This window comes from Peromyscus leucopus, chromosome 9 (genome assembly GCF_004664715.2).
Source record: "Peromyscus leucopus breed LL Stock chromosome 9, UCI_PerLeu_2.1, whole genome shotgun sequence".
NCBI lineage: Eukaryota > Metazoa > Chordata > Mammalia > Rodentia > Cricetidae > Peromyscus > Peromyscus leucopus.
Genome location: NC_051070.1, coordinates 48,921,912 through 48,946,024, shown reverse-complemented (window position 1 = coordinate 48,946,024; position 24,113 = coordinate 48,921,912).

The following is a 24,113-nucleotide window of genomic DNA, read 5'->3' as shown; positions in this document are numbered from 1 at the left end:
AATCAATGGGAAGTTCCAGGTCCATCCAGAGACCATCTCAGGGAGTAAGGTAAAAAGCAGTATAGGAAAGTACCTACCATCCTCCTCTGGCCTTTATGCACTTCCTTACATACATACATATAACGTGTGCATGCACATGCACACCTATACACACACACACACACACACACACACACAAATAAATGAATAAATAAATAAATAAGGGTAGCTTACAGTGTTTCCACATAAAAGTGCCAATGTGAGCATCTAAACCTCAGCCAGTCCATGATGAGCACTTTTATATACATAGAGACTAGCCTACAAGGGCAGATTTCCGAGAGAAAGTGTCCCAAAAACATGATGCTGCCTGTATCACTGGTGTACTGTCATCACTGAAGCCTGATTTCACCACATTCAATCCCACAGGCTGGTTTTGATTCTATATAGAAGCCACCAAAGGGAAAGATTTCTGATAGTGTTGGGAGGCTGGAGTTTAATCAGAGAATCCTGGAAGCATTTGTTGCCCAGGCAGGAATAATTAATGACTTAGCGACAATACCTCATTCACTTAGAGAGCAACATATCTAACACTGATTTCCTTAGCCCTTTGCATGGCCTATCAACAATTTGTACACTGCATATGCATTATTTTCAGTAGTCAAAACACAAGCAAAAGAAGTAAAAGTCATCAAATGATCAGATATAGCCATTCCAAAAGGTAGTCAACTAGGCATAAGCCTTTCAGACAGGTTGTTTTCTTCTGTTCTATGAAAGCATCAGTGCTCAAAAAGAAATGACTCAAGAATACTAACGGGAGAATGATCACCACCAATAAAATGGTCTAAAAGGAATCACTACACACACACACACACAATGATTAGCATCAAGGTTTCTAAGTGTGTCAGGCTTTCTTTTGGGCCACCAACCAGCTCCCAAATCATGGCACGGAGACTTATTATTAGCTATGAATGCTCAACTTTATCTTGTGCTTGTCCTACTTGCTCTTATAACTGAACAGGTTTCTTTTCAGCTACATTTTGCCACAGGGTTTTTTACCTTTCTTTCCTTTTGTATGTCCTACTTCATGTCTGGCTGGCTGGAAGCTGCCTGGCTGGCTCAGGCCTCTCCCTCTATTTCTCTTTCATTCTCTCCTCCCTCTTCTCTCATTCTCATTCTCTCTGCCCGCCACCTCCACCCCATCCCTAAACTGCCTAACTATTGGCCATTCAGCTTTCGATTAGTGCCTTAGGTGGGCAAGGTAAAGTAGCAACACATCTTTACATAATTAAATAAATGAAGCATAAACAAGTCTAACACATCTTTACACAGTTAAGGTAATATTCCACAACATCTAAGAGTGAGGGTCTTGGCATGCCATCACACATTTGAGGAAAGCCTGTGACATGACACACAGAAATTCAGTCCATAAAGGCATAAAGAAAACAAGCGGACATCAAAAGAACAAACCAATCAGTATTTCTTATGCAGATAATATAGCATAATCATGAAAAAATATGACAAATACAGGGCATGCTAGGTCAAAAGAGGGCCTCTAGGAGTTAAAAAATGCAAAAGTAAAAAGGAGAGATAGAAAAAAAGAAGCTTCAAAAGAAATAAAACAACCCACAAAAAAAGAAAATTCATGATGCACTGAATTCTAAATGAAAATTCCAACAAGCGAAAACAATGAAAACTCAAAATAATACTTCTTTAAAAAAAAGTTCAGAAACCAAAGCATATCTATTTTCAGATTGAAAATTCCCATGAGCTTCCCTGGTGCAAGAGGAAAGGGAAACACAAAGGGAATCTTGCCTAGCAACACCATTTCCCTTCCTGGAAGGATATTCCACAGAAGTTCATGCTTTCAAGCCAGGCTCTAGCCAGGGAAGACTAAGAACCGGCCCAGGCTACTCAGTGCAACTCTAGACCACAGAACGATGATTTATATGTCTCCAGGAAAAAGATGACTCTCAATCTAAGTGTCCCTAAGAAAGGGAAGCTAGCCAGGGGTGACCTAGCTAAGGGCACAAAGGCAGAAATACTAATGCAAGGAAAAGCCCAGAACCAGAGCTGTGCAACCCAGGTCTGACTGGAAGACACCAGAGACAGAGAGGCCAAGATGAGTCATAAAGGGTGATATGCAGAAAGGAAGAGAACTTAGAGATAGAAGTCAACACAGTAAAGAAAGTGGTCTTTGGACACTCAAAGCATACTTTTATATTTCTAGCAGAGATTTGGGGGTAGGGGGCAGGGTGCTGAATTTATAGTAAATGTTTAAAATTAAACTAAAATGCAATCCCTTAAAGTATGTAAGAAAGAAACAATAGAATATTCTGTGGGTTAGCAGAGGAACATGCCACAGTCATAACATAGGGCCTGACTATAAGGTCTGTATGAGCTTTGTGTGTAGGAGAAATTGATACTCTATATTATGTATGGACTGAAGAAGCAAAAAGATTTCAAAAAAATCCAGTTTCCTTTAGACTCTATCATTTCCCAGTATAGACAAATAACAAAGAAACAGTCCAACCAGCTGAAAGTACCTTAACTGCATAGAAAGAAATACAGAAGAAATATAGAAAGGCATGAGCCTGGAGTTCACTTTCCAAATTAAGCCTATGGAACCATTTGGACTTCAAAATCATAGCTATACACTACTCAATAAAAAGAAAACTTTATGCTAAAGGAAGGCTTTCTGATTATTTTGATCATTTTTGGTTTGGATTTTGGAATTTGAATGTTTTTTTTTTTATTTTTCATGTAGTCTTTGGTTTATTTTCACCCCACATGATATGGGTTTAGAACAGGGTGGGCCTTGCCTGTTTCAGAGAGTAATTCTCCATTGATTGTGCCCATCCCTGCCTTCAATGCCCCTTAGGTACTCTAACTGTTCATGATCCTTCCCCAACAACTCTAATTTTTATGTTTATCTCTGTGCAAAGCTTACTAGTAGACCATGAATATTTAACACAGCATTGATCATCCTTGTATGTCTAGTGTCTGGCTCAATGTCTAGAGCAAAATAGAATGTAATCACTATGTGTTCATTATCTTAAAAAGAAAGGTAAGAAGGAAAAGAAAAAAATAGAAGAAAGGGAGAAGGGTGGAGAGGGAGGAGAGGGAGAAGGAGTAGGGAAGAGAGGGAAAGAAAATAAAGATGATAATGGTCCAGGAGAGGAGATATTTATAGGCAATTATCTGAACAGTCAGCATTCCTTGGGAGAATATACTACATTCGGTAATTCCAAACCTTAGTCCAGTATAAGAAAAGGAGGTGGAAGTCAGGAAAGAGCAGCCAATGAGTAGAAAAGAAAGCAAGGGATTTGGAGTCAGAGAAGGACCTATGGTCAGAAAGTTCACAAAGCAGGCCATGATCTGTGCCGACAGCAGGGATATCATGCTAGAGAAGGACAGAGGAGAATCACCCGAAGGCTTGGCATGCTAAGATAGATGATGATGTCCTCGACAAAAGCCATTTCCTGGGAGAGGCAGACAGTGAAGCTTCAGGGGGTGAAATGTATGGCACAGCATCAATTCAGAGAGAAGTTGCATGGGACAAGAGTGGCCACAAAGGCAGAGTGAGCCCTAAGTGAGATGTGCATAAATAGTACTGAGGCAGTTACATACCAGTAGTCGTGATGCCGAAGACAGGATGAGAATGGTGGTGGAATAGGAAGCGGAATCCTCTGGAAAGGATGATGGGAGCAAGCTGCCCTGGCTGAGAAATGAAAAAGAAAGGGAGATGGGCCCCTTCTGGGACAGCAGAGGGAGGTGGTGGGAAAACGGATGTTTGTAAGATGAAGCACTCACCTGATTACAACTCTTTTTCTTTGAAATGTGCAGTAAATTCAGACAGTGAGAGAAACCATTTTTCTTCTAAAAGGAATAAAATTAAGTTGTATAGTCAGAGAGGGAAAATCCACGTTCTTTTAGGATAAGATATATATTTGTTGGGGGAAAATATCTCACCATGGTGCCAAGCTGTGGTACGTGCCTCCAGGGAATACTAAAAGATGCTCTATGTGTATAAAGAAATACATGATTTTATTTAGGACAGAAATATTACCTAAGAAACCACTATAACATTTGTGCTTGAGCACCAAACACAGTAACTCAAGTAATTTCACAGGACAGTTAATTTCTGGGTGTCAAAATACAGCTAACCATGTATCTTAGATGTTTATGAACTTTATTGTCTTTAATTCTCACAGTCTTGGGCATTAATGTGGGCCTTTTGAAAATGAGAAAACAGGGCTGGCACTGTGGCTCAGGAGGTCAAGGCCCTTGCTGTCCTAGCTGAGAGAGAATTGACACCCACCACTTGTCCTCTGACCCCTACGTGTGTACCGTGACACACATGCAGACACATACAAAATAAACACAGAGATAGGTAAATAAATGGTGATTTTTTTAATGAGAAAATATACTTAAAAAGTGAATTCAATCCATGTTACACCATCAGTCAATGGTTGGAAGGATGGGGATGGAGAAACTGTGTGATTCCTAACTCTTTCTATCAATGTCTCTGTATTCAACTTCTATTGCTTCAGAAAAACTTTTAAAAAATCTCACTTTAGCTACTACTTCTAAGTTCAAGAGATTTGGACATTTGAAACTTAATTTTCTAACTTACTCATAATCAGTTATTCACAAATCCTCCTAGACTGACACATGCTAGATTCCCCATCTCCCTAAAAACACACACTAAAGAACTATGCTCAGGCTCATTCACCAAGGAGCATGTGTTGGTTACTCTTTTCTCATCACTGTGACCAAATGCCTGACCAAAAGCAGTTTGTGAGAGAAAAGATTTATGTGGGCTTATTTATGCTTGAAGCAGAGTCTATCATGGTGAAAAGGAGGCAGGGCAAACCATGGCAATATGAACATGTGCCTAGGACTCCTCATACCTCTGCTGAACCAAAAGGCAGAGGAGGGGAATTTTGGTGCTCATCTTGCTCCATTATTCTTTTCTTGTCCATTCGGTATGAGCCCTCAGACAATGGGATAATAATCACTCGGGTTTGGGGAGGATTTTCTCATCACAGTTAATCCTCCCTGGAAAGGACATCACAGAAATACTGTGAGCTATCTCCCCCAAGAGATTCTAGATCCACTCAAGTTGACAGTGAAGGATAACCGTCATAAGTTCACCCAAACATACCGCTTTTAAACTATAATATTCTACCCCTAGTCCCCAAAAGCTCAGACCCATCTCATAAAGCAAAATGCAATTTGTCCATCTAAAAGTCCCCCAAGTCTCAACAGTTCTAATGTTACTCAAAGACCCAAAGTCCAAATTCTCATCTGGGATGCAAAGCAACTTCGTAACTTCAATCGCCTACAAATTCAAAACACAAGATACACACTTCCAATATATAATGGCACAGAGTCAGCATTCCCATGCCAGAGGAGAAAAGTGTGGGTACATAGGAAAAGAGTCAGCTAAAGCAAGACTGACACCCAGCAAGGAAACATTAAATCAAATCCTTCAGTTCCATGTCTGCTATCTCCAGCTCTTGCTGGAGTTAACTGGGCTCCACCAACCTTGGGGAGCCCCTTTCCTCTGAATCTGCCACCTTCAGCACATACACTCTCCCTGTTGGGCTGGCTACATTTGGTGTGTGCACGTTTTCTCTGGGAATGTCTATAGTCCTAGGGACAGCACTGAAACTTACCTGTTACTTTCACAGCTTCCTAAAATGGCCTCTCAGGGTTTCTGGACTGGGAATCTGGCCCCATCATGCATTGCCTGGCCCCAGTATCCTTCTGGAATTTCAGTGCAGGTATTTTGTGGGTCTATAAAACTAGAACTATGAAAAATATTGCCAAGTTCTGTAGCAAGCTGGGGTTGTGTTCTGACATCCTTCTATCATAATGTAGGTGTCTTGGTGGGTGAGGCCAAGAAAACAGTTCCCTAAGTAGTTGCTTTCCAATGAGGAACCACGCTGTGATGGTGAAAGTTAACTATCAACTTGACAGGGATCTGGAATCATTCAGGAGGCACCTCCAGGTTCACTGAGGAGGGATCACTTAACCTCTGAGCACAGCTGTGAGAGATGCGTATTAAAAATAGACTGGTTTTCCCCTCATATAGTATTATCCTGATTGAGGTTTCTCCTGAATTGCTCCTAGTTCCTTCCCACCTCCCCTCTCATCTGGGGAATGTCTCCTTTCTGTCTCCCATTAGAAAACAAATGTGTCTCTAAGGATAATAATAAAATAGATAAAATAAAATGTAATAAGATAAAACAAAACCTAACACATCAGAATCGGACAAAACAAACACAAGTAAAAGAGCCCAAGAAAAGGCACAAGAAACAGATACAGATGCAGAGAGCCACTCATTCACACACTCAGAAACCCCATAAAAATACTCAGCTGGAAGTCATAATATATACGCAAAAGACTTGTAAGTTAAATAGAGAGAAAAAATACATAACATACTATAACACAAAATTTAATATAAATAATAATAATACAATTTTTTTAAAGAAACAAAAGAAAAAAGGTCCTGACACAACATTATATGACAAGGAACCTTCAAAGATGCCATTGAGTTTCTCTTCAATTGTCCATCTACTGCTGGGCATGTGGCCTACCCTTGAGTGTAGTTTGTTTCCCCAGTGAGACTCCCTTGGAGAAAACTAATTACATTTGCAAGTGGTTATCAATTGGAGATAGTTTCTTGGTCAGGGATGGGGACTTGTATCCACTTCTTTCAGCTCTAGAACTCCATCTGGTACAGCCCTATGCCCTGTGCATTCTGCTTCGGTCTCTGTGAGTTCATGTGTGCGCTGATCGTGTTTATTAGAGGGCCTTGTTTTGTTGGTGACCTCCATCCCCTCTGGTCCTTTCTGCCTTCTCTTCTTCAGGATTCCCAGAGCCCTGTGAGATTTGATAGAGACATCTCATTTAAGGCTGAGTGTTCCAAGGTCTCTCACTCTCTGCATAATGTCTGGCTAGCTGTGGGTCTGCATTTGTTCCCATCTGCTGTAGAAGGAAACTTTTCTGATGATGGCTGAATAAGCCACTGATCTATGAGTTTAGCAGGATGTCATTAGGAGTCATTTTATTGCTACATTTTTGTTTTGTTGTTTTGTGTTTTGCTTATTGTTTTGTTTTATTTAGAACAGTAGTATTTGGGTTTCTCCTAGGTCTTTGGGTTACCTAGTCTCAGGTTCTTCATCAACCAAGCAGTGTTGAGTATGGGTTCCATCTTATGGAGTAGGCCTTCAGCCAAATCAGATATGGGGTGGTTCCTCCCACAGAGTTTGTGCCACCATTGCACTAGCGTATCTTGCAGGCAGGACAGCATTAGAGACAGAAGAGTTTGTGGATGGGTTGGTGTTTACTTTTTGCCTTTGGTAGTGGACAGGGTACCTTCCTGTACCAAAGACCTAGCATGTGAGGGATTTTCTAAAGTAGGTTAGCTGAAATGGTAAGACACACCCTAAAAATATACAACTTCTTCCCTGGACTTGGGTCTCAGACTGTGTAAAAAGGGGGAAACTAACTGAGCCAAAAATTCCTCATTCTGCTTCTTGTCTACGAATGCAATGTGACCAGACCCATTGCACCATCAAGCTGTGAGCCACAGTCGGCTTCTCTCCCTTTAGTTGCTTTTGTTCATATGCCAATACAGCAACAGGAAAAGTAAGATACCCCGCCACCAGCATTCTCAGTCCAGACTCTCTTTTCAAATGAATTTGTATTTTACAAGCTGGAGCTTTTCACTGGGTAGGCTTTTGCCCTTGAAGCATCTTCCTTTATTGTTTCAGTGCAAGTGGGAGATTTCTTAACTGCCAATTCCTTTAGCATTACAAATGCTTTCTCTATACTTTTCAGCCCAAAACATTAAGCTTGATCAGAACTAGAAAACTATCAGAGCCACGGACTTCACTTGAAGCTATCATTGCTGAAAACAGATGTGCATTAAAATAGCATTTTCGATCCAAGGTCGCTGACATAGCAGGCACACAGGAAGTGCTTGGTCAGCATTTTAAAACTCCTTCATAGCATGTCAAAAACAACAACAAAAATATAATCATAGTAATGGTGTCCACGGTAAGCCATTGAAAATAATGTTAGTAATCTGACACATGCCAGCTGAGAAAGGATCAACATTAGTTCCATGCTAGCCTGAGCTGCATAGAAATCCTTGCATCAAAAATAAATAGATAAACATCACAACTACAATAACAAATAACCTATCATCCAAGCACTTAGGAAAGTTGTTGGTATCATACTTTGTTCTGTGGAGTCTCAATGATAAGTTACTGCAATGTACATGTCTGTGAGATGATGTCACCTTGACTTCATAGTTTACATTTCTTCACAAAAGTAGCAAAGAACCCAAATTTCAGTGGAAAGGATTTTCAAATATTTCATAATAAACACATTAACCACAACTGTCTGAAGCACATACATCTGCAGTGAAAGATCTGTCTCCTTAACACATGCTTTCTGATGGTCCAAAGTCCAATCAACTCTGAGTTAATGGTCATGGGACTAAGTGATAGTACATGGGTAGGAAATGAGATGTTCCTTCTTTTCTTATCTGAATATCACAACTCACAAGAACCAACTATAAAGTGTTTTGAGGCAGTAAGAAGAACAAAGTCTCAGAAACTAAACATCCAAATGCCAGGTACAAGGACCAGGACATTAGGGAGAATGATGCTTCTGGATGTGTTTAAGAGTGAACCAGAAGCAAAACCACAGTTGACTGAGGGAGTGGTAAATGACTAAATTTCTTTCCTAATAAGCCATGCTTGTTACTATGTAAAATATGGGTAAGATTTAGAGATGGGCTAAATGACAAAACTATTTATTCTTCTTTTTAAAGAGAGAGAGAGCCTCAACTTCAAACTTCCACGAAAACAAAAAAGATCTCCCATGATATGCCAGCAATTGCCAGTTGTCAGAACATAGTCCAAGAAGGGATTCTTATGAGAAGAATTCTGAATGTTTGTGGGAAAACTCTAAGAAAGCACAACAAGAGTCTTGTAACCTCAGTTTCTTCAAAACACACAGAATTGTTCTTGGAATGTGCTTCCCTGCTGCTCCCAGGTTAAACAGACAGTAGTGAGTTGACTTCAGATTATCCGTTACAGCTGGTATCGTGATTTGTTTATATGCCTCTATGGAAAAACATGTTTTTGCCACATGCAACTTGTCCTTGTGATTGTATACATCTTGAACTCATGAGAACTTTACTCAGGTGACCTTTCTTAACCCTCAGATTGATGCTCTGAATAAAGATAGCTATTGCATGAGACTTCAGTCAACCTCATTTTTAGATTCCATTCCCCCAGGTTCCACTTCCTTTAGGGCAATAAACAGCTAGTGAGCAGAATGTACCTTCTATAGGGCTATCATTAGTGCAGGCTTCCCTACCCATAAGTTAAAGACTCAAAAAGACCCCAAACTGCCCTTTGTGTGTTCCACCAGGCCCCTGAATCCATCATCGCAAGACACTCAGCCACCCTTCATCTGTCCTAATAGATACAAAGAAATCAGAAAAACTAACAGTGAAACTGCTCACAAACAGAAAAGACAAAAATAGCTACACAATGTTGAGAATCAAAGTGGCATCAGACTTATGATATCAGCAGTGGGTGTTGGAAGGCAATGAAGTAGTGTCTTCAAGTAACCAAACACCTATCTATATTATGTTTGTGAAAAAAAGACTATAAAGCAAATGAGGATTTATAGACATCTAATTAATGCAAAAACTATGTCAGGACTTTTGGCAAAAGCACTAATGTTTTAAATTATTATATAAATTATCTCTTGAAAACTATAAATTCAAAGCAACCCTTAAGAAAAAAAAATAGCACATGGATTATTTATGGAACCTGAAAAGCTATTTCCAAAACATGCATGGAAGTGAAAATAGGCAAAACCAAAAAGGAGGGGACATTAGTAAGTAATCTGTTAAAGAAACCTTCATGTCATGTCAGTATAGTAAAGTTATACTTACTAAATACCAAAACATTCTATAAATGTATACCAAGTAAAATGTCATCTTGACACCAAAATAAGCTTATAAGGCAACACAGGAAACAAAGGTTAAGTATCATATACAAATGCAAATCAGACTAAGACAAAAGTGATATTCAAATAAGAAGACAAATTAGTATTTAAATAGTATAGTGAAAATGGTTATTGACTATGTATGAAGTTAAGGCACTTCTTTATGTTATGAACACAAGGAAATATCAGATTAAGTAAAAGAGCTTAAATGCTGTTTACAGAACAAAATAAGTCTTCACAATATTTTGGATATAAATAGCCTTTTTTTGAGGTAGAAGTCTGAAAAACATGTACAAGAGGGAGATTTAGCCTCACCAAAATATAGATTTTCTGTGTATCAAATAAAAAGGTTTTGAAAGCTAAAGACAAATAATGACTAGGAAACAAAGCTTATAATAATTTACCATAAAGAAGAAAACCAAGAGAGACCATATTGGCCAAGCACATGGAACTCTTTCCCAATAAACACACCCCTAAGCTACAAATACTTAAGAAGGGAAGATAATGTTCTTCTGTTCTTCTCATGCTAATGTTGTTACCAGAAACTGCTAAATCATTCAGGCAGACACCTGTAAAATTGCTGTTGGACTCTATGTTAGCCCTGGAACACAAGTATGACCAGATACTGAGATTATACATTTCTGCTCTTTTTTTAAATAAAAATCAGGCCTGGCAAGATGGCTCAATGGATAGAGATACTCTTCTACCAAGGCTGACAAGCTAAGTTTCTTCCCTAGAACCTACATGCTGGAAGGAAAGAAGAACCAATTCCCAGAAGTTGTCTCTTAACCACAACATATTACATAGGTGCCATGAAACATGCATGCACACACAAAATAAACAAAAATACAACTAAAGTCCGTGTGTGTGTGTGTGTGTGTGTGTGTGTGTGTGTGTGTGTGTAATAGTGTGATTGAATAAAGATACTCTGGATGCAAGATAAGATATGAGACTGAAAAGTGCCCTTCAAACAGCAACCTGCCACCTGCTGACTCTTACATCCCCTGAGCCCATAAGGGGGATCCAAGGCTCTACCCTGAAGCCGTTAAATCTAACATAAACTAAAAGCAAAGAAGAAGAGGAAGAGGAACTTTTCTCTACTTCAAATCAAATGAGCTTCCACAACATACAGCTTCCCCCTCAGCATCAAACATTTACAATTCCACTGGCTCCAACTTCAACTTGGGATTTATTAAGATGTGTTTCTGTTTCTCGGTAGACAGCCCTAAAAGCAGACAGTGGTACTAGACCCTCTTATTATATTTTTTAAAAAGTGACCTGCCTTTTACCTTGGTGAGCATTGTAGAGGGATAAAAATCAAGCAGAATTAATAAAGGGGTAGAGGGTAAGGTATAAAATGACTCCCCACTTCAGTTCAGCACAAACCTAGATACCATCTTGGCCCAAAATCAAATCATAGAAAAATAAAAGCTTTGCTCATTAATTTTGCAGAGATCATCAAAACAACGTACCTTGCTGTCTTGGTTAGGGTTACTATTGCTGTGAAGAAACACCATGACTAAAAGCATGAGAGGAAAGGGTTTATTTGGCTTACTCTTGTCTTAATTAGAACTTTATGGCTCTGAAGAGACACTATGACCATAGCAACTCTTAAAAGGAAAACATTTAAATGGGGCTGGCTTACAGTTTCAGAGGCTTTAATCCATTATCCTCATGGCAGGAAACATGCAGGCAGGTGTGGTGCTGGAGAAGGACCTGAGAGTTCTACATCTTCATCGATAGGCAGCAGGAAGTGAACTGAGACATACTTCCTCCAATGAGGCCATATCTACTCCAACAAGGCCACACCTGGTAATATGGCACTGAGTCTATGAGGCCATTTCTATTCAAACAATCACACTCTTCCACATCATACTCCATCACTGAAGGAAGTAAGGACAGGAACTCAAACAGGACAGGAACCAGGAAGCAGAAGCTGATGCAGAGGCCATGGAGAGGTACTGTTTACTGGCTTGTTCCCCATGGCTTACTCACCTTGCTTTCTTGTAGAAATCAGGACCGCCAGCCCAAGATGGCACCACCCACAATGGGCTGGGTCCTCCCCCATCAATCACTAATTAAGAAAACTCCCTACAGGCTTACCTACAGCCCTATTTTATGGAGGCATTATCATAATTGAGGCTCTCTCTGCTCAGATGACTTTAACTTGTATCAAGCTGACATAAAACTGGCCAGCACACTTACCAACACATTAGACAAAATAGTAGTTTTTAAATGGATATGAACACTGGAATCACCTTCAGAGTTCTGTCAGAACACTAATGCCTGGGTACAATACCTTGAGAATCTAATCCAGTCAGTCTAGTGGTCAGCATGGGAATGAGAACTTTTTACAGCTTCCCAGGTGTCTTAGGTAGGGTCAACGCTGACAGATAAGCAGGTGATTCTAATATAGTTATACTCAAAGTTGAGGACCACTGCCTTAGAAGATAAAGTGTAAACTCCTTGGTGCATTTCAGAAGTGCTCAGTTATGAACTTTATAAAACAAACTACAGGGGAAAAAATCAAGAGTACTGATACAAGGGCAGTGAACTATGCAAATACTGTGGTCAGTGTAAGAGGACTCAGGGTAAGAGGAAGTCTAGAGATGATGATAAAAACATCATACCCTACGTTAAAGACAACATTATACAAATAAAAATGGGAGGGAATGATACACCCGGAATGAGTAGTCCATATTTAGAATAGCCAAGAGAGAAGAAGCAGGGTCCATGGGGTGCCTATAGCACTGGGGCCTTTTATCCCTGGTCTCCTATCACACCCCTCATTTCCCGTGGAGGCAGGTGCTATCAGGTAGCTATGTCACAATAAGGAAGCTGCTTCAGAGACATAACTTCTCCAAGGTTACCCAGGGCCCATGCTTGTGCTAAAGTTCACATCTGTCCAAACCTCACACTCTATTTTGTCCGGATTATTAATGGAATTACTAAAAACAGACTTAAAATCCATCAATGTGTCAGCTACTCCTTCCCATGAGATAGGCACTCCCCGTTATCATGTGCTGGCACTTGTCTCATTATCTACCTCTCCATGTCTGGATGAGGCCAGGAAAATTATGCTAATTTTATTACTAAGACCATAGAATTTCACATTAAACTCACACTCGTCATTTTAAGAGAGTTAATCCTACTATAGAGAAGTATGCTGCATTTCCTTCGTGCTCTGTAAGGATGTTACATTTAGAACTTAACTTCCCTTGATCGCACCATGGCATGGATGTTGACTTTTTTTTTTCTTGCCATTGGCAGATTTGGCTTATTAGCCACACTTAGTCACGTAAGTGGCATGTCCCCAAGGCTGCCTTTCTTCCACACAGGGCCTCACTTTCTGCTTCCCCTTGCTCTAAAGTTGCCCATACATCCGTGTTAAGTAAAATGATTTTGTCAACCTGAACATGAAGGTTGTGTTTCTGTCATTCAGTAGCTTTGGATTTATGCCACTTTGATCTAATCATTTAGTACCAGAAGCTTCAAAGTGCTGCTTTAGAATTTTCTATCAATACATATTTTATAAGTCCGTATGCTTTCCTGGCTTATAGTCACATTCTTGAAATTAATTTGATGCCTAGGCCCCTCTGGTCACCATCCATCTTATTTGTAAATGTCACTTCTCAGCAGCTCTTTTCCCTGGAAACTATAAATACAAGTTCCATTCTGGTGTGCTCTCTCTCTCTTCGATGAGTCAGTTTATTCTGACCTCTTCTTCTCTTGCTGCAAACCGTGAACCTACTCTCTGGACATCCTGTTCCGTGCCTGTTCTGTCTGATTTGCCTGTCCCGTATTGGTTTAGTTCTTGGCTAGGTACCATGAGGGCGGTGTTTGGGGACCCCTTTCATTCATTCATCATTATTATAATTATTCAGAGAAATAGAAGCAATCTAACTTCCTCAGCCCCGAATCAAAGGCACTTTCACCTGCTTGGGGCTTTTGATCCACCAAATAGCTGAACATTCCTAAATTTACTCCCCAGCTGTCCAATTTCTTTGTCAGACTGAATGTCTACTGTGCCCTTCGATATGTGACAGACACAAAATTTCAAGTGGATCAGAGAGAAAGGAAGGAATAGTGTGCAGACCTCCTCCTATGGCTCTGTCCATTTGATTAGCTGGCACTCAGAAAAAGGCCCTGGGTGGCTGGCTTTCAAAGTCCCTGAGCCTAAAGCAAGAAATAACTAGCCAAAGAGATAATTTGTACTCTAGAAGAAATCCCAGGCATTAAGCCTGGGCAAAATGCCATCGTGTTAATTACTGAACCACAGTGAAAAGGAATAGGATAGGGTAGGTGGGCAAATGGGTGGAAAGCCAGCCCATTGCAGAATTCACCTTTCTCTAGCCTGGCAAGACAGTCCAAGGAAGAAATCAACTCCATTTCAGCTTTGAGCCCTGTCCATGGTTTAACCCTCCACATCCCACAACGTGTTTATCCACATAGAGCTACCAACATATGCCCATTGCTCTGGGAGGAGATGTAGATCCCAAGGAGCAGCCATCTTCAAGGGTAAAAATGAAAAGAAAACACAACAAAGGAGTAAAAATGAAGGGAAGTGATCAGAGAAACGAGAGTCTGACAGAAGACATGGCTAAGGTCAGCATTTGCACAATACCAAATAGGAAAGGATTTAGGACTTCGTGCTTCCATGTTCCCCATGGATGCCAACAATGACATTGTTCTTATTTTTGTTGGAGATGACGAATGAGGCTATGAAAAGAGAGAACACAGACTCAAGGGCACTATATTCATGTGAACAATTCTCGAATGAATCTGCACAGCTCATTTCTTAAAGCAAGGAAAATACTCCGGGTTTTCAAGGCAAGATGTGTCACAGCAGAGAAAGAGTGGAGCTTCAGTCTTACAGTCAGAACCTGTGGCTTCAGAGCCTGAGCACCTTCAGAAGTGTGTAGAAATTAATCACTGAGAAAATCAAGTGCACAGAAAACTTGCTCTCAGGAGAAAGATATTGCCCATTGGTCAGTGCAAACTGTATGACAATTTTGCTGCCATCAAATGCTGACTCTACATTGGGTTAGGTGGAGTTAATAATAGAATAGTATGTGGGCAGAGAGTAACGTATCAGCACAGGGAAATTCTTTTAACCATGATTGAAATGAGCATTTTAGAAGTCTGTTCAGAATATTCCATTCATATCTAATAGGGGAACGAGATGAACTCTGAAGTCATTCATTGCTCATTGATCCAAAATGAAATCTTTATCAGATGGTTCTCCTGGAGACAGAATTATATGTTGCTTTGCATGGTCTCCATAAATGTTATGTGCATATACCAAGCTGCTTGAAAAGTCAGGGGACCTCCTAAAACTAGATGGTTTTGCTCCCAGCAAGGTTAATAGTAGCTTTTGTTTCTGTTTCCTTAGAGATGCCCTTCACTTCTATTGATCACAGTGTGTGGCTTATAACAGTCACATGTCTGAAACCATGAGAGGACTGGAGGTCATTACATGATGAAAGTCAGACTTCTGTTTTTGTCATGAGTGCCAAGTTTTTTTCATTAGACTGAAGCCTTCACTATAGTGGGTAGCTAGCTGTTCCAGCTTTGACCTGGAAGTACCACCTCCAGTGAGGCTTCCAGTAACTGTCACACCTACCTATGGCCTGCCCCGGAGGTGGGGCTGGAGTCTTTAAGACCCGAGTTCTGAATATACTGGCTCTCTTGGTTCCCGGTGATCCTGGATGCTGGATGGTAGACCAAACAGAGTTCTCCAGAGAACACGGATAGACTACACTTCACCTCTCCAGGATCCTGTAACCAATCCCGTTACTTGTAAGTTACCCTAAAATAAACCTCCCTTTTAACTACGTGGAGTTGCCTTAATAAATCCCCCAATATCTGGTGCCCAATGTGGGCACAAACCCATGACCCTGGGAGTTCCCCATCTTATTTACCGTGATGCCCAGCAACGTAGATCATCAGCAAAATCTCAAAAGAGTTTTTAAGCCAGTATTTATCATTATCATATTAACAAAGGACCACAAAGGAGTGCTTAGTGACTTCTTTATTGTCCCAGGTGGCCACTGATCAGAGACACTTTCTCACAGAACATGTTTAAGAGAATATATTCTATGTGTATAATGTGCATGTGTATATATTTTATATGTATATAACATATTACCAAACAGAAAAGATCTCTGGGACTATGGTATTGATTAGGAGATGGGGAAGCAAGTAGTGGAGGGACAGACAATGAAAACTTAATAAATGCCTGCTGATACCTTTCACTTTTAATTTTCCAGGGAGAAATTTCCCATGCCTTTACACAGCTTCCCTCAATGGCAGCACACAGCAGTACCTGTATGGTACAGTATTCTATGAAAGCTGTTGAGATCAACACAGTGCACAGAATAATGCAGGATTTGTGCTTTCTTTTGCATTTTCAGTTGGGAATAGAAGTGTGTATTGAGTTCTCCAATTATATCACAAGCATGGGCTCACATGTCCACTGCCACAGGCAAAAAACAGAAAAGCTGCCCAGAATGACAGTATGTGTTAGCATTTTACACCCATAACCAGGTAATTCCCCACTCCTTTCCAAAATGGACTCATTCTTCATTTTGATAACTTATCAGTACTGTACAATAGAATCATACAGTATGTAACCTTTAGAGTTGGGCTCTTTACGATTTCCTTGAAATTGACCCAAATTGTCATGTTTATCAAGTGCTTGTTCCATTGTATTTCTCTGGAGTAACTGCCTGAGAGTACAGTTTCTAGGTCCACAATAATTAAATGTTTGGTTTTAGAAGGAATTGCCCAGATGTTCTTGCAGAACCACAGTACTACTTTCCATTCCTAATTTCAATGTGTAAGCAAGCTAGTGTCTCACATTCTTGCCAGCTCTTGATGCTGTCATATCCATTTCTAACCTTTCCCAGTGCTGATATGTATACAATGATAGCCTGTTCATCGCTGCATTTTCTGAGGACCTGTCGACACTGAACATTGTTTCATGTGCTCATGTTCCATGTGCATAGCCTCTTCAATGAACTGTTTGTTATTGTCTTAGTTTTCTTCTCTACTAATGCTATAAAACACTGACCAAAAGCCAGCTTGGAGGGCATCTCAGTCACTGTTCTACTGCTGTGAAGAGACACCATGACCAAGGCAACTCTTACAAAAGAAAATATTTAGTTGGAGGTTGGCTTACAGTTTCAAAGGCTTAGTCCATTATCATCACAGCAGGGTGCATGGCAGCAGGCAGGCATAGTGCTGGAGAAGTAGCTGAGTGCTACATCCTGATCCACAGAAGAGAGACTCTGTGCCTAGCATGGGCTTTTGAAGCCTGAAAGTTTACCCCTGGTGACACACTTCCTCCAACAGGGCTGCACCTACTCCAACAAGTCCACAACTCCTAATCCTTGTTGTGCTTTCTAATAGTGCCACTCCCTGGTGACCGGTCATCCAAATGTATGAGCCTATGGTGGACATTCTTACTCAAACCTTCACAGAGAGGAAAGGGTTTATTTTATTTTACACTTCCAGGTAACAAGGCAAAGACCTGGAGGCAAAGACTGTGAAAGAATGCTGCTCCCTGGCTTGCTCTCCACAGCTTGTTCAGCCTGCTGCTCTCTTATACAATCCAGGACCACCTGCCCACAGGTGGCACCACCCACAGTGAGCTGAGCCCTTCCACACCAATCGCTAATCAAGAAATTACCCCACAGGTGTGCACTGATCATCCCTGCTCCTACTCCCGCTCCAACTGCTGTACCTGCTGGTCCTTCATGGGTGCCCTCTCTCTGGTGCTACCCTGTTTGCTGTGTTACCTGCCAGCCACAGGCTGCTGTGAAGCCCTCAGGGTGGCACCGATTGCTAATCCCATGGCATGGGTTGGCGCACCACAGCCCAGGGCAATCTCCCGGAACAATTTCTCAATGGATCCTTTCCCAGGATCTAGATTGGAATAAGTCACAAACTAACTGGTATGTTCATGTTTTCTGTTTGTTTTTCTAATTAGATGGCAGCTTTTTTTTGTTTTGTACATGTCTATGGACCTATATTTAGAATTCTTATATACATTCCATTTTATGTAAAACTTTTTGAGGTTGATACAGAAGAGAAGCCCATTTGATCATGTAGAAAAATAGATCGTATGCTTAAAAGCAAATGGGACTGGTAAATGGTACATGTGAAAGGATGTATTGTCTTAAGAGGATCCAGTTCAGTTCCAGTACCCAACAAGAAGTTCACAACAACTGTCATTGAATCCAGGAATTCAATGCTCTGCTATGCAGACACTGAAGTTACATGCAGGCACACTGTAACAAGTAAACACACACAACACACACACACACACAAAAAAAATAAATAAATAATAGATAATAAGAAATACATGCATCATAGATATGTAAAATAACAATCTCTCATAGTCCAGGTGAGCTGGAACTGAACGAACAGGAGCAGCACATGTTTGTACATAAACACAGTAGATAAAGAAGGATTTGAGTTCCCTCATAGGAGAACAGTTCATTTTTCCACCTCAGATTCACTTGCAACCGAGTCAATAATTATTCAATCCCTCCCTCCAGGAGGTTAAACCACAACAAATCAGAATGTCAAAGCATTTTGCTAAGTCCTTAATGACCTACACAACCACTCAATGTCATGATAGAATTCAGTTGGCCATCATTATTTTGACCTATAGCATTAGTGGCGCATCACTAATGTGGTAATAAATAATATTAAATGTTCATAAATAGAGGAGATTCTGTCCTACTGCAACTCATTCATCATGGGCTAGCTTTAGTGTACAGTGAATGTACACATTAAAATATGAGCAGAAAGTAACAAGTATAGTGAAACGGTTTGAAGAGCAGCTTGACCTGCTACTCTGTCCTACATTTGAAACTGTGCAAGGCTAAGGTTTGAAAGATGCCCAGGCTAAAATGAATGCCATGGCACACAGAGAGTAAGGGGAGGACCCTTCCTATCTATGTTTCTTCTTTCCCTGTGTCCTCTGTCTCTCAGATACAATGAAAACAAACTTGTCTCCCCATAACACTGCCCAAAATGACAACTGTGGGCCCCTAAGTCTCTGCTTCAGTTTTTTCTAATGCAACAGAAATATTTCATATTCATCCCTGTTGTTTACACATCAGAGATTACACATGAGGTTGTGACTCCTGATCATATTACCTGCTTCATTACTTCTCAGTTGTTGCAGAACATCAAGGCTAAAATGTAGCAGCTCTCTTCTTTTGTGTTTCTTTCCTGTCCATTCTGTCATCTGACCACACATTATGGCTATTCTTGACTTCATATATCTGTTTTCTAACTGACATAGTTCATATAAGTTTCACAGACCTTACACATCTGATTAAAATTAACTACATATACACCTTTCTATCACTCTAAACAAGCTTACATCATTGCAAAGCTTCTCCTGTGACACTTCCAATAGATTCCTGCTTAACTTTCATGACCACTTTCCAATTTCCATCAGTAAGCTAGACTTAGGATTGTTTTTTCTATTCTTAGATCTTACTCATTGTGATCCTCATATATAGGACCACATGATATGAGTTGGGTCTATTTTTGTTTAACATAATTATTATGAGATGCATCTACTAATGAATTAAGGTTGCCGACCTGCTGGCCTGTTGAATAGTCTGAATAGGGGAATGAGGATTGAGAAGTAATAATAGGAAAAACAGAGACATAGACATAAAAGAAAAAGACAGAGACACAGGATAGCTTTGGGAGAGCTCTGAGTCAATATCACAGCATCCCTGAGTTTATTTCTCAGGGCCTTTTTATATCCAAGCAAGGGGGGGCAAGACCTCCCCCTCTCAGGACACCATGGTTCAATGTACAAACAAGTGTAAACACCTCCTTAATTTCAAACATTAGTAACCACACCTTGTGTCAAGCATCCTATTATACAGTCTTGGGGAGTAAGACATCTGGTAACTACAACTTTGGCCAAACATCTTGTTATCTAGCCTAAGAGAGCAAAGACAAGCTGTAAGTCTCTGACCTTGAGTCAAAATGGAAATCAAGCTACAAAGCCTGAGACTTTGTGGGCTCATACACAGGGTGTTTCACTATCGTTTGTTCCTGTTGCTGCACAGTTTTCTGTTTTGTGAAGAGATCATGCTTCACTTACTCAGTCCCCACAGGTGTCATTTCAGTTGCTTCTAATTTACAGTCATTACAAATAAAGCTTCTAGAAAAATTCTCATGAGAGCCTTGTTGTAAGTATATATATTTCTTCTCTTTAGTACACCTACAATTAGGATCTCTGGTTTGCACATTCTTTGTGTGTGTGTGTGTGTGTGTGTGTGTGTGTGTGTGTGTGTGTGTGTGTTTTATGCACCTCCAGGTGATCCATTTTCATCACTCTTTGTCTTTTATATTAGCTTCTAGCATATATAGGATGCCCTTATTGTGCTTTAATTTTCATTCCTCAATATTATGTGTTATGATCTTCTCTGTTTATGATTATTTGTATACCATCTTGTGTACTCAGGTATTTTGCCCAAATTTTAACTGAACAGGTCACTTTTTATATTTTGTAATAGAATCTTTCTTTATACAAGCTTTTCCAGATATCTGTGGCAAGCAGGCATTGGATTTTTCTATTCTTTTTCATAATCATACCTATATTTTTTTAGTAGAGTTTCGTTTTTTGGGTTGGTTTGGTTTGCTTGTGTGTGTGTGTGTGTGTGTGTGTGTGTGTGTGTGTGTGTGTTCCAAGTTTACCAGCCTCTCTTTCTCCTCCCTTGTTCCCTTTCTTCTTCTTCTCTTTTTCTCATAACTTTGGGGTTTTCCCTTTAGTCAGCATCTGTCTAGAATGGTGGTTCCACAAGGTAAACTGGGGCAAAGTGGCATCCCATGTCACTCAAAGAATTTCTGTGCTTTAAAAGCTTTTGATAACAGGTCCCTGGAAGACCGCGGTATATGATAGGTTGACCAAAAGCTTCTTGAAGGTGACTTTTCCTACAATCCAGGCCATAGGAACACCCCTGCATGTGAAGAGAGAGTTAGCAGGGATGGGTATTGGGAGGACTAGCCAGGAGCAATTCTCTGCCAATAATGTCCTATATAGAAGCAAAAAATAAAAAATGTTAAGATGCACTGAGTTCTTTCATTTTATTCTGTAATTTCTGCCCACCATAAAGATGCAAATATATTCCCCTATATTTTCTATCAGAAATTTAATGATTAGATATCTAAATATCCACATTTAGGCCTACCTTAAGTTATTTTTAAGCATCAAGAAAAATAGAATGTGACATTTTCTCCCATGAGGGTCTCCAGCTGCTCCAGCATTCATTAACGGTGTTTTCCCCCATTGAATTAACTAGATAAATATTACTAACTCCACCATCTCTGTTAACCTTGGCTAATAGTGGTCTGCATACATTCAGGTATACATCTGAGCTTCTGGATTGGATCCATCCATATACATCCTGTCCTTGATCTAGCCTTCCACTGTCTTGATTCTCATGACTGTCCAGGAGGTTTGTGAAGTCAGCTGGAAGAAGCATTTCACTGTTTCTTTTTCAGAAATTATTTGGTAGTATATTTTTCTTACTTCTGTATAAACTTTGAAAACATACTTTATAATTTAAAAACATGCTGCTAGGAATTATGAATCCTTCAGTAAACATATTATGATACACTTGCTGCTTTTGTGTTACTGTAAATAGTGTCTTAATTTTTCCAAATTGTTCATCTGTAAAAATACAGGGTTTTTTTGCATATTGATTTCAAACTCTGTAATTCTGTTCACATTAACTATAATTCCAATAGGTATTGGTCCATAGTGTCATCTATGTTCCTGTACTGCCTCTAGACAAATTTGAAATACTCATTGCTAAAGTCCTACCAGTTTCTGTGGCATCTTTAGGGGAGTGTGCCACCTCTCACTGCTTCCTAAATACACAATCATGTCCCAACCACATTTTTCCCAACTCTTACACCTTTTGGATTTTATTTTCTTACCTCCAATAGGATGCTAAACTTCAGACATTTTTGCCTTGTCTTCAGTCTTGGAATCAAATTGTATTAATTAAACATGTGGTTTGGAGTTGTATTTAGAAGTCCCTTATGAGATAGCGGGGACTTCCATGTCTCGTGGACACTGAGTTTTGTCAAATGCCTTCACTGCATCGATCGAGATGATTTTATTACTTTCTCCTTTTTCCTTTTAATGCAGTACTTACACTGATTCATTTTTTTAATGGAAAACTCAACCTTGCTTTCCTGGAACCAATCCCACTTAATCATGATTTACTACCCTTTTAAAATATTACTAGATTGAATTTGCTAATATTTTGCTAAAGATTTTTATGTCTGTTGTCATGAAGGGTACCATTTTCTTGTTTTGTTTTGATTTTGACAGATTTTAGCATCCAGACTATGTTTGCCTTTAAATTGGGAACTATTCATCTCTATGTAGTTTTCCCATTAAATACGTTCTCCAAAATAGTTTGGCCTGGGGGGTTTCTTTATAGAATGGTTGTTAATCATACAGTCCATTTACTTAATGATAAAATAATACCTCTTTTTTCCTGCTTTCTTGCCAATTCTGACAAATCATTTTTAAAGAATTTTTATTTTTGTCTACATTGACAAATTTATTGTTTTTTAAAAAATGTAAGTCCTCGCCTGTCAGTGGCCTTGGGATCTGTAGTAATGTCTCTTCATTTTTTTTTCTTGTTTTGTTTTTGGTTTTTTGTTTGTTTGGGTTTTTTTTTCAAGACAGGTTTTCTCTGTGTAGTTTTGGTGCCTGTCCTGGAACTCACTCTGTAGACCAGGCTGGCCTCAAACTCACAGAGATCCACCTGGCTTTGCCTCCCAAGTGCTGGGATTAAAGGCGTGCACCTCCACCGCCCAGTGTCTCGTCAGTCTTGGTGCTCTAGTTTTTCTCTCTTCATCTTTTGAGTGGTCTATCATTAATCTTCACATATCCTCCAGCTTCTAAATGTCCAGATTTTTTCTCAATTATTCACCAATTTTCTATTTCACTGATTTCTACTCTATTTGCTTTGGGTTTTGTTTTTTTTTTTTTTTTCAGCTTTATTCAGGTTTTTCACCTTTTTACAATTTCTAAAGTAGGAGTTTAGGCCACTGATTTAGGCTTTCTGTTTGAGCATACGCATGTAAAGCTGTAAGTGGCCTTCTGAGCATTCCGTTTGGCTGCATCAGAAACTGTTGCAATGTGCTCAATATAGGTGTAGTCTGTATTTTAATGGTATCTTCGCATGAAACCGTACCTGATCTACAGTCACAGGTTCCATCTAACCCTTGTCTTGTGTTCTTCTAACCTTGTCCTTTAACTGCCACACGCTGTGGAAGCCCAATCACACATTCCTGCTTGTTTGTTTAAACTCAATACTTTAAAGCTTTAGTGTGGTCTATGAAAAGAAGTTAAGAAAAGCAGTCTCTGTATATCACCCAGCCATGTTTATCTTGTCTGGCACCCCTCATTTCTTCTTGCAGATCTGGGGTTCCATTTGGATCTTTGCTGCTAATTCTCATCTGTGTTAAACACTTTTGGATTTCTCACAGTTCAATTCTGCTTGTAGTTAATTTCTTCAGATTTCACTACTGAACTCTCAGATCCAAATGTTATCTTCACTGAATTCAATATTCCAGTTTGATTGGTGATGGTAGTGTCTGTCTGTTTGTTTTTAGTGGATAAAAGGCGTGATTCTTTGTCTTCTGTCTCCATCACTTCCTGGAGAGAAGCCAGTAGCAATTTTTCACCCATATACCTCATCTCTCTAGGGCTGCTCTAATGTTTTGCCCTGTGACCCTGGTTCCTGAAGTTTGTCTATGAAGACCTATGATACTTTCTTTGTATCATTCTATAGCACTAGTCACATCATGAACTGCCTAGGGGGTCCAGCTTTTTAGCTCTCATTTTCTGCCCCACACTCGAACTACTCACTGGGGCTCAGTGGAGATGGAGATGGGTGACAAAGACTTATGGTGAATGAGTAGTAATTCAGGGAGGGGGTGGTGGTTTAACCAGCAGAGGGGTGAGGGGTTCAGGGAGGGAGGTGATAGTTCACCTATTGAAGGGGTAGTTAAGGGAAGGAGAAGTAGTTAAGGGA